The sequence below is a fragment of the Odontesthes bonariensis genome, chromosome 20 (assembly GCF_027942865.1).
Source record: "Odontesthes bonariensis isolate fOdoBon6 chromosome 20, fOdoBon6.hap1, whole genome shotgun sequence".
NCBI classification, from domain to species: Eukaryota; Metazoa; Chordata; class Actinopteri; order Atheriniformes; family Atherinopsidae; genus Odontesthes; species Odontesthes bonariensis.
In genome coordinates this window covers 26,650,416-26,661,048 of record NC_134525.1, presented here as the reverse complement: position 1 = coordinate 26,661,048, position 10,633 = coordinate 26,650,416, and the positions used below count along the sequence as shown (strand labels likewise).

The 10,633-nt window shown below is 46.9% G+C and overlaps 1 long non-coding RNA gene across 1 annotated transcript; it reads right to left on the bottom strand.

Moving 5' to 3' along the window:
* Positions 1-1,297: 1,297 nt before the first annotated feature.
* On the bottom strand, positions 1,298-2,044 carry LOC142370016 (uncharacterized). The gene is made up of 3 exons (XR_012767769.1): positions 1,996-2,044; positions 1,803-1,875; positions 1,298-1,402 (listed from the first exon to the last, which is right to left on the bottom strand). It is a non-coding gene; the product is annotated as an uncharacterized LOC142370016 (long non-coding RNA).
* Positions 2,045-10,633: the final 8,589 nt, after the last annotated feature.

Below are 10,633 nucleotides of genomic sequence, written 5' to 3'. Positions count from 1 at the left end.
CCTGGGGGAGGTGGGGGACATTGAGCCCGAATGGGCCATGTTCCGTGCCTCCATTGTTGAGGCGGCCGACCAGAGCTGTGGCCGTAAGGTGGTCAGTGCCTGTCGTGGCGGCAACCCCCGAACCCGCTGGTGGACACCAGTGGTGAGGGAAGCCGTCAAGCTCAAGAAGGTGTCCTATCGGGCCTTTTTGGCCAGTGGGACTGGAAGCAGCTAATGGGTACTGACAGGCCAAGCGGAACGTGGCCTCGGCGGTTGCTGAGGCAAAAACTCGGGGTTGGGAGGAGTTCGGGGAGGCCATGGAGAATGATTTCCGGACGGCTTCGAGGAGTTTCTGGTCCACCATCCGGCGGCTCAGGGGGGGGGGGAAGCGGTGCACCGTCAACACCGTGTATGGTGAGGGCGGGGCTCTGCTGACCTCATCTAGGGACGTCGTGAGTTGGTGGGGGGAATACTTCGAGGGCCTCCTTAATCCTACCGACACGCCTTCTGATGAGGAAGCAGAGTTGGGGAGCTCGGACGTGGGGCCTCCCATTTCTGGGGCTGAGGTTGCTGAGGTGGTCAAAAAACTCCTCGGTCGCAAGGCCCCGGGGGTGGATGAGGTCCGTCCTGAGTTCCTCAAGGCTTTGGATGTTTTAGGGCTGTCTTGGTTGACACGCCTCTGCAGCATCGCGTGGACATCGGGGGCAGTGGCTCTGGACTGGCAGATCGGGGTGGTGGTCCCCCTCTTTAAAAAGGGGGACCGGAGGGTGTGTTCCAACTATAGGGGGATCACACTCCTCAGCCTCCCTGGCAAGGTCAGGGGTACTGGAGAGGAGGATCCGCCGGATAGTTGAATCTCGGATTCAGGAGGTGCAGTGTGGTTTTCGTCCTCGCCGTGGAACAGTGGACCAGCTCTATACCCCTTCGACAGGATCCTGGAGGGTGCATGTGTAACCTGCCTCAGCTCTTACTGCATAGTAAAGGTTGGGTGATACAGATATGGTTTCATCAAGGTTAATATTCGTGCAGACCAGTAAATCAGAAGTCTAGTTTCGCTATAGGAGAAGGGGGTATTAGCAATTTGCATTGAGTGTAAGAGTAAAGAATTCACACAACTGACAGGTAAGTAGTTATGTGGTATTTTGTATTGGTTTTAGGAAACAAAATGAAAGAAAATAAATAAATGAATGAATAAAGAATACAAAATTGAATGAGTGTCAATAAACACCTCAGATTTCAAACAATTCACAAATGAATTCACTGACAAAGCCACAGCTCTGTTTTTTTCCTTTGTTTTTCTAATTTGGATGGCTCGCCACAACCACTGAGTTCTCATCCACCTTACAGAATAGGAAGAGTCTCAGCAGAAGAATTTTCCATGCAGATCTTGAACCCAGGAAATCATACAGCAAAAAGACCCGGCCTATAAGGGCCAAAAAGAGGGTTACTATAACATTCTTGTAACAAAATATACCTCTACATATAAACATATGTATATAAACAAATATATACATATTTATTCATTAATAACCACTTTTACTATCCATCAATGAACTGGCATTTTCCAATATTAACATGAAACAAAATGGCTGAGCCATCACTCTTCTGCTCATTCTTCCTTTTTACCATCACTCACTCTCACAGAAAACACATGAGGCAAGGGCAATGCAATTAATATCATAACATTTGAACAGATATTAATTAATTTAACGCTTTTAAACAAAACATACATGAAATTAACGCCTCTTTACCTCACATTCCCACTAGCATATGCACATTCTTTTCATCCATTTATGAGACTAACATTAACAAAGTTTACTCACCAGAGGCTCAATCATTACACACACAATCTCCAGCACAATGCAGGTCAAACGGCTCTCATCAGTCCAGGTTACACTTTTAAAGAAATAGGGACACGGGAGTTCAGCAATGTGTATTTTCCTAAAACGAATTTAGCAAAGCTAATGTGGCTAATGGCTAAAGCTAACGCCACGGTTGCTAATAAACACCACTCACGCTCTCTCTCGTCCTCTTTGCAGCATACGCTGTCCTCTAATAATCCCACAGCAAAAAAAAAGAAGGTCTCGCTCTCCACACCGGTGAAAACAATGACAAAACCGACTAAATAACTCTCTTTTGCTCAAAAAAAGAAGTGCATGTCCAGCGAAATGGTAGCATGCAGCTGCCTTAACATCATCGACGACACATACACCTTGACGGCGCCTGATTCGCTACATTACATCATGTGAACTCCTAATGTCACCTGGATCTTGTACACTTTGAGAAAGGTGCATTTACCACACACACTTATACTATTTTTCCAGATCTAAATAACCATATGTGCATTTATTGATTTTACTATTTATTGACATATTTAAGATTTTAATCCTAAATCATATTTATTTATTTCACCAATAAACTGATGATGGTAACCTGGGTTACACCCTCCCCTCTTAAAGATGTGTATGTCCCATTACACCCACATGACTGTGAACTGGCCTAGGAGTTACTTGGGGAGTGTCTGCATAGCTGGGGTTCTGGAGTGCGTCTGCAAAAGCAAGATTGAGGCCTTGGAAGAGTGACTGGACTATAGACAGTAAGGGATTTCCCAGTTGACTATACTGTAGTCGTTCAGGTTGTTCTCTATGCCTCTGAGAACGTCTAGGGGCAGTGTAACATTCATTCTCTCCCATGATGACTGGAGAGGTATCTCTTCTTCCCAATGTTTCAGACGCTGGTCCCTCATTGGTCCTTTCCACTGACACTTCCTTACAAGGTTCACTGACAAAGCATCCTTCATTTCTGCTGCTGTCACTGAATGACAGGTCTGGAAAAACAGGAAGGCTTTCACTCATAATGTTCGGTTCTGAGAGAGACTCTGACATACTCAGCTGAACAGGTAAGGTCTCATCCTCTTGCACTGAAAGATCTTGGATAGCGTCCTGAGAACTCCCAAACAAAACTCGTCTCACTTTGGGAAGATCTGCCTCTCTGTGCTCCGGAATAACCTCAACCTCTGTATCCGCAACCACTGAATTTCCTACCCTTCCAAAACAATTTGATCTATCAGAGCTTGGCTCATTTGAGGTCATATCTTTAAGAGCTAGAGGTCTCTCTGATTTGGGTGGAATGATCTCTACAGGTACCCACTGCACTGTCTCTCTTTCAGGTGAAAATCTCTTCTCTCTGTCTATAGCCCCTTTCACACTGCGACCCGCTACCTTAGCGGGTCCAAATTGCACCTTCGACCCGCGTCGAGCAATGTGAACGCTTGGCGTGTCAGGGTGACCCGTGTCGCCTGAAGCCGAGTTCAGGGGGCGTGGCCTAGTGGCAGAGCGTCACACGAAACACAGAAAATGCTGGGCGTGTACAATGACGTAGTCACAAGCCATGCGCCGGAGGTAGGGTTAAATACACCTGTCTGCATCAAATTTTTCAAACAAACGATGGCGGAACACCTTGAGAACTCGTTTTTGCAATGCAGTTCATGGAGATGTTACTTTACGGTGCGTCTTGCTGCGTGGGAAACCGAGCTCTCCCATCTTTCTTGCCAGCCCTTCCAGCAGATGTCCATCTTTCACTGTCCCCGACATGTGGCGGTAAATAACGTCCTCTGCTCGGGGGCTGAGGAGCTCGCGGACCTCCTTGTCTCACCAGTTGGCCATATTAAAAAATGTCTCGAACTTGATGTAGGCTAAAACAGAGTAAAACTTGTCCTCACCTGTCGCTGTTGTTCTGAATCAGCTGTCCATTCTGTCTTTTAAACTCCTCACGTCACGCCCACGTCCGACCCGCGTCGATTGTGTTCACATCAAACTCGGCTCGGCAAAAAGACTAGGGTCCGACGCGGGTCGAAAGGCGAGTCGAGTTGACGCGGCAGCCCGGGTCGGCAGTGTGAACGCAACAGCGGACACGCTAAATTCGCGAATTAAACGCGGGTTATTCGGCAGTGTGAAAGGGGCTTGTGATTGAAGTCTTTGTCTTCTCCTCCAGGCCAACAGGAACAGGAAGCATATCAACTGAAGACAGGGTTGGTCGTTTTATCTCCCCAGGATATCTCTCCTTTGTAGGTACTGTCTCTGACCGGGTCAAAAGTCTTGTTTCAATAAAGTCAGGGTTCAATGTCTCACCAGGTGGGTAGTAATAGTAGTCAGTGTCTTCTGACTCTGAATTATCATCTGCCACCTCAGACTCATCTGTGACTTCCATTCTTGCCTGCCTCCTTGTTCTAGGTTTGTTGATTGTCTGCCTCAGAGGTTGCTCGGTCTCAGCCACAGGTAAGAAACCACATGGAAGCAAAAGGTCACGGTGTAATGTTCGAAGTGGCCCATCTTTTCCCTCTGGTTTGACAGTATATACCGGTAGATCACCAGCACGTTTGACCACAATGTGAACGTCTGATTCCCATTTATCCGCCAACTTGTGTTTCCCTCTTATCCGAACATTCCTCACGAGGACACGATCTCCTGCTTCAAGAGTGGACTCAACAACTCTTTTGTCAAAACGTTGTTTGTTACGCTCCGCTGTCTTTAAGGCATTCTCTATGGCGACTCGGTAGCTTTCCTCTAGGCGACCCTTTAAGTCATGCACATACTGGGAGTGTGACTTGGGCTGACTGCTTGCAGGTAGACCAAACGCCAAATCAACTGGCAGCCGCGGTTGTCTGCCAAACATTAGTTCGTAGGGACTGAATCCTGTCACATCACTCCATGTGCAATTATATGCATGCACTAGAGGCTTGACGAACTCTCTCCAATGAGACTTGTCCTTGTTTTCCAGAGTGCCCAACATCTGGAGGAGGGTCCGATTGAACCTCTCTACTGGATTTCCCCTGGGGTGGTAAGGAGTAGTCCTGACCTTCTGAATGCCAGCGATGGAGCACAGTTCTTTTATGGTGCGAGATTCAAAATCCGGACCTTGGTCACTCAGAAGTTTCTCCGGAAATCCATAGTGCACCAGAAAGTTCTCCCATAAGCACTTAGCCACAGTCTGCGCCTTCTGGTTTCGAGTTGGAATCGCGACTGCGTACTTAGTGAAATGATCTGTCAGCACTAATATATCTTTTGTGTTGCTCCGATCAGGCTCCACCGATAGAAAATCCATGCAGACCAGCTCCAAGGGTCTGCTAGTCTTGATGTTACACAAGGGAGCTGCTCTCTCTGTTGGAGTCTTCCGGCGCACACAACGCTCACACATCTTGATCCTCTGCTCTACATATGAGGACATTCTAGGCCAATAGAATCGTGACCTCACGAGGTCGAGAGTTCGTTCTATGCCTAGGTGACCCAGGTCATCATGTAGACTTCTCAATGCTGTGGCTCTAAGTCCAATTGGTAGCACAAGCTGGTGTGTGACTCGTCCATGTTCTTGTCGTGCTCTGTATAACACTCCATCTCTTAACTCTAGGCGCTTCCACTCTCGGAGCCACAAAACAAGATCTGGAAGCTCTTGTCTTAGGGAAGGAGAGGGCATGTCTCCAGACTCCTTGTGCTCAATGACCACTCTAAGATCCGGGTCATCTCTTTGCTTTGCTCTCATCTCCTCTTCAGTCCAGTGACCGATAACAGGAAGTCCATGATCATCTTCCTGCTGGAAACCACTGGGCAGAGCATCAGCATGGATGGCGAGAGACTCGACAAGTGTGACTGATGGATTTGGACATGTGGGGCTTTTATGAGACCACTCAACATCATGCTTCTCACAGATGGCCCTCACTGCATCTGGAAGAACAACATCTGGAGTCTCCTGATCCTTCAGGTAATGTAAAGTGAATTGTTTAATCCTTTCACACTCTTTCCTTGACACAGCATCATTCTGGAGCTCCCCATGTGGTCGACGAGAAAGTCTGTCTGCGTCTTGATTCTGAGTTCCTGCTCTATACTGGAGCTTGAAGTTGTATGTCGATAGAGCTGACAACCACCTGTAACTTGTGGCATCCAACTTTGCAGACGTTAAGATGTAAGTTAAGGGGTTGCTGTCTGTGACTACAGTGAATTCAGTGCCGTACAAATAGTCACTAAACTTAGCAGTGACAGCCCACTTTAAAGCGAGAAACTCCAATTTGTGAGCAGGGTATTTCGCCTCACTCTTTGTCAATCCTCTGCTTGCAAAGGCGATAGCCCTCATCTGTCCGTCCTGTTCTTGGTATAGGGCCGCACCCAGCCCTGTTGTGCTTGCGTCAGTGTGAAGGACATACGGAAGCTTGGGGTTTGCGAACCCTAAGATAGGTGCTGTGGTGAGCTTGTCAACAATCTCCTCAAAAGCTCCTTGACATTCTGGAGTCCACCTTTCCCCAAAGGATTCCTTTGGATGAAAGTAGAGGGAAGGTTTTTCTCTTCCTTGATTGTGTTTCCTGAGGGGTGGGTACCCTGCTGTGAGGTCATTTAGAGGTTTGGTGATCTTTGAATAGTCCCTCACAAACCGTCTGTAGTACCCAGAAAAGCCAAGGAAAGTGCGTAGTTCTTTAAGATTCTTGGGTACTGGCCAGGTCTTTAAGGCTTCAATCTTTTGTGGATCTGTCTCAACCCCATGCTGGGAGACGATGTGACCAAGATATTTGACAGAGGTTTGGAAAAACTTACATTTTTCTGATGACAGTTTTAATCCAAACTCTTTCAGCCGGTTGAGGACTTGCATTAACCTTGACTCATGTTGCTCCAAGGTGTCAGAGAAGATTATGAGATCATCGATGAAGACCAGCGCCTCCCTGCGGTGGAGATCTCCCATACATCTCTCCATCAACCGTTGGAACGTACTTGGTGCATTTGTAACCCCTTGTGGCATCCTGTTAAACTCCCAGAAGCCAAGTGGGCACACGAACGCAGTCTTCTGTTTGTCAGCCTCTTCCATTTCAACCTGGTAATAGCCTGATTTTAAATCAAGGACTGAGAACCATTTAGAACCGGTCAAGAGGGAGAACACTTCCTCCAAGTTTGGTAGAGCGTATGCATCTTTTATGGTCTGTAAGTTGAGTCTCCTGAAGTCAATGCACAACCGCACAGAACCATCTTTCTTTCGCACGACGACTATGGGAGATGCAAAGGGGGACTCTGACTCGCGTATGACACCAGAATCTAGCAGCTCTTGGAGGTGTTTCTTTACCGCATCTACATCATGTGGATGGATGGGTCTGGCTCGGTGTTTGAAAGGAGTGTTGTCACTCAACTTGATATGGTGTTTCACTTTACTGGTGTGACCAAAATCCATGTCATGCTGGGAAAATACCTCAGGTGTGTTGTTGAGTAGTCTTGTGATTCGCTCTTTCCACCCCTCTGGTAAAGGGGAATCCCCAAAGTCAAACTCCATTCTTTTGGTTTCAGAAGTGGTTGTATCAGCAGAAGGTTCCTTCCCCATCACTTGTTGAACAGCGTGAATCTCAGCCAACACTGTCCTTGGAGGAATTGTGATGTCGTGTTGAGTTTCATTCCTCAGCAGGATTGACATTGAGCAGGAGCGCTTGGCAGGTAAGGTGCACAGGGAGCTTGCAACCAGCAATCCGCCAGGAAGGGACGACACAGATGCAGGCTCTACAACAGCCCACTTTTCCTGGTGAGCACCCCTCATGTGCACCTGCCCTTCCACGACAATTGTACTGCCTGCTGGCACCACTTCAGGAGCGTTGCTACATGCCTTTATCAACCCAAGATTTCCAGTACTTGTCTGTCTTTGTCGTACTTCAAGGATTTTCAAAACCACACTGTAGCCAGGAAGAGATGACTGAGGGCGACAATCATGTCCTTCAACATAGTTGGAATAGAGAGCATCTAATGAATTGGTGCCAATGAGGATTTGGAGCACACTGTTCAAATCAGGGACAACCAACACTAACGTAGGGACCTCAGTCTCTTCACCCAAGAACTCCTCTGGGAACGTCAGGTTGAGTTCTACATAACCAAGGTAAGGCACAGCCTCTCCATTGGCTCCTTCTATTTGCAGCTCTACATCCAAAAGATCATCAATGGGTTTCAGGGAATGATGGGACAGGTGAGTCTGGAAAAATGACAGCGGGATAGTAGTCACCTGAGATCCTGTATCTAGTAGGCAATTAACTTTGTTACCTTCAATAGAGATTTGAGCAGTACATTTTGTACCAACCAGCTTCGGTGGCAGTATGGTGGAAACGGTGTTCGCATTACCACACTTGCTGGCCACCCTCTTTGTTTTTCTAGGGCATTCTGTCAGTCTTTTAGTCCCTGTTTGCCCTGCAACAGCTGCTGGACGCCAGTGCTGTCATTCTGCTGATCCCATTGCCGTTGTTTCTCTCTAAGCAGCTGTCTCTTTCCCTCAACCAGAAGGGGATTTGGTTCACTCCTACAGTTGACTGCAAGGTGAGCGTCTTCGCCACAGCGGAAACAATACCATGGACGCGGCCTAATATTTGCCGTTGGCTCTGAACCAGACTGTCCGCTTGCTCTCTTGTTGGGAGACTGGTGTTGAGCTTTCATGGAGAAATCTTTTGAGAAAGCAGACGATGGTATCTGATGACTCTGAGCGTGATGTGGAGTCACTTGTGCTTGAAGAAGGGCAAGCTGATGTTTCAATGTTTTAATCTCTGTTGCCTCTAGGTGGTCGCTTTTAACTTCGTGAGTTGCTTTCCTCATATCAGTTACTTGTGCTTGAATGTCAGCAATCTGTCTTTTCAATGTGTCGATTTCAGTTGTATCAGGATAGTTGGCTTTAGTTTTACGCGGAGTTGTGGTCTGCAGCACAGCAACCTGAGCTTGTATCTCGTTAAGCTGTTTTTTTCAAGACTTCAGTGACCTCTCTCTCAGGTGTAGCACAACTGCATGCAGCTATCTGTTGAGCTGTAGCTCTCAGCTTTGGGGCAGCAGGGCTTGACTTGTGTAGTCCAAGGTGTTTTTTCATACGATTATGTTTACTTGTCTGTTTATCTTCCTCTGTTCTGATGAGTAACACCAGTTCAGCAAAGGAGGGCAGTGCATTTGTTTTTCGCTCAAGTTGGAGATCAGCGATCAATCCATCATTCCAGCAGCCTCGACAGAACTGCTTCAAGAGATTGCGGTTTCTTTCACTCTCTGCGATACCACCTCGTCTGACCACAGCACTCAGGGCAACTTGCAAGCGGTTAAGATAGTCAGAAGGCTTCTCCTCGTTGTTCTGCAGCATCCCCATAAACTTGGCCAATAGCTCATCTCCATCTTCAACGGAGCCATAAACCGAATCTAGTAGCTGAAGATACACTGATGGTAAAGCCTGAGGGCTAACATGCCTGATAACATCAGTAGCTGGAGGCAATAAGCTGTCTAAGATCTTGCGTGTTCTGTGCAGGTCAGACATGGCGGGATCTGTCAAGAATAAGTCAACATTTGCTCTCCAGGTATCATAATCAAGTTCGTTGTTTGGGCGAGGAATCTTCCCAGAGAAAGATCTGAGGCGAAATGAAGAGTGCATGGGAGACATTGCATCATTAGTTCGCATGACATGCTCAACAACGACCCGTTGTACGGCAGGAGGATTTACATCACTCATGGTAAGTACTGAATGCGTTGTCGAAGTAGTGCCATCATTACCACTGGCTCTGTTTGGCAAGGACCCTTGGTGCCGAGTATTCAAGTTAGCAGCTATGCTAGGTGATGGTGCCGTTGTCAACACAGCAGGCTGCAATTGACCATTCACACTGGTAGGCAAGGATGTTACTTGTGGACTCCTAATAGTGGTCTCAAGCCTTTTTAAAGACGGTGTTGATACTGCTCGGGCGTCACCACTCAATTCCCTCTGACTATGTCTGGGTGAAGGAGATGGTGGGAACACAGCTGGTAAGTTCCTGACTATCTCAGGTGAGACAGAGCCAAGCAGAAGAGAAGGCTGCTGCATGACCTGTGATGGCGCTTTAACATCCTTGACCTCACGACCAGTTGCATCATGACTGCTTAATTGAGAGTCTTCGACTGGTGCAGTGTCAGCAGGGAGGTTCACACCTTTCCCTGTGTTTATCTTCATCAGTTCTTCCTGGAGCACATTTTTAAATGACCTCCCACTTTTATTAGCAATGGCTTGTAGTTCTTGAAGATACCCCTTGGTGGCGCTGCTGCTAGCAGTGCTAGTGTAAACACTATCCAAGGAGCGCACCTTGAAGGTGATGTTTGCATCAGTTGAGCTCTGATATTCTATTGGCAACATGGGACTTAATGTTTGCATTGCAGAGCTATTTGAAAATTCCACAATGGAGCAGAGATGATACTCTGATTTTGGATCATCAATAACTAGTACTCTGTTAATAGAGCCATAGCATTCTAGGTGCCTCTCAAGCTCCTCATCTACTTCAGTTTGCGTTAACCCATTTACAATAACTGAGTTACGAACATTTATCCCTTCATCTTTCACCATCTCCATTGAACATTATATTGTTGCTTACCTTTTTACTCCTGTCACTCAATAATACTCCACCTTCTCCTGGCTGGCTCGCCAATTACTGTAACCTGCCTCAGCTCTTACTGCATAGTAAAGGTTGGGTGATACAGATATGGTTTCATCAAGGTTAATATTCGTGCAGACCAGTAAATCAGAAGTCTAGTTTCGCTATAGGAGAAGGGGGTATTAGCAATTTGCATTGAGTGTAAGAGTAAAGAATTCACACAACTGACAGGTAAGTAGTTATGTGGTATTTTGTATTGGTTTTAGGAAACAAAATGAA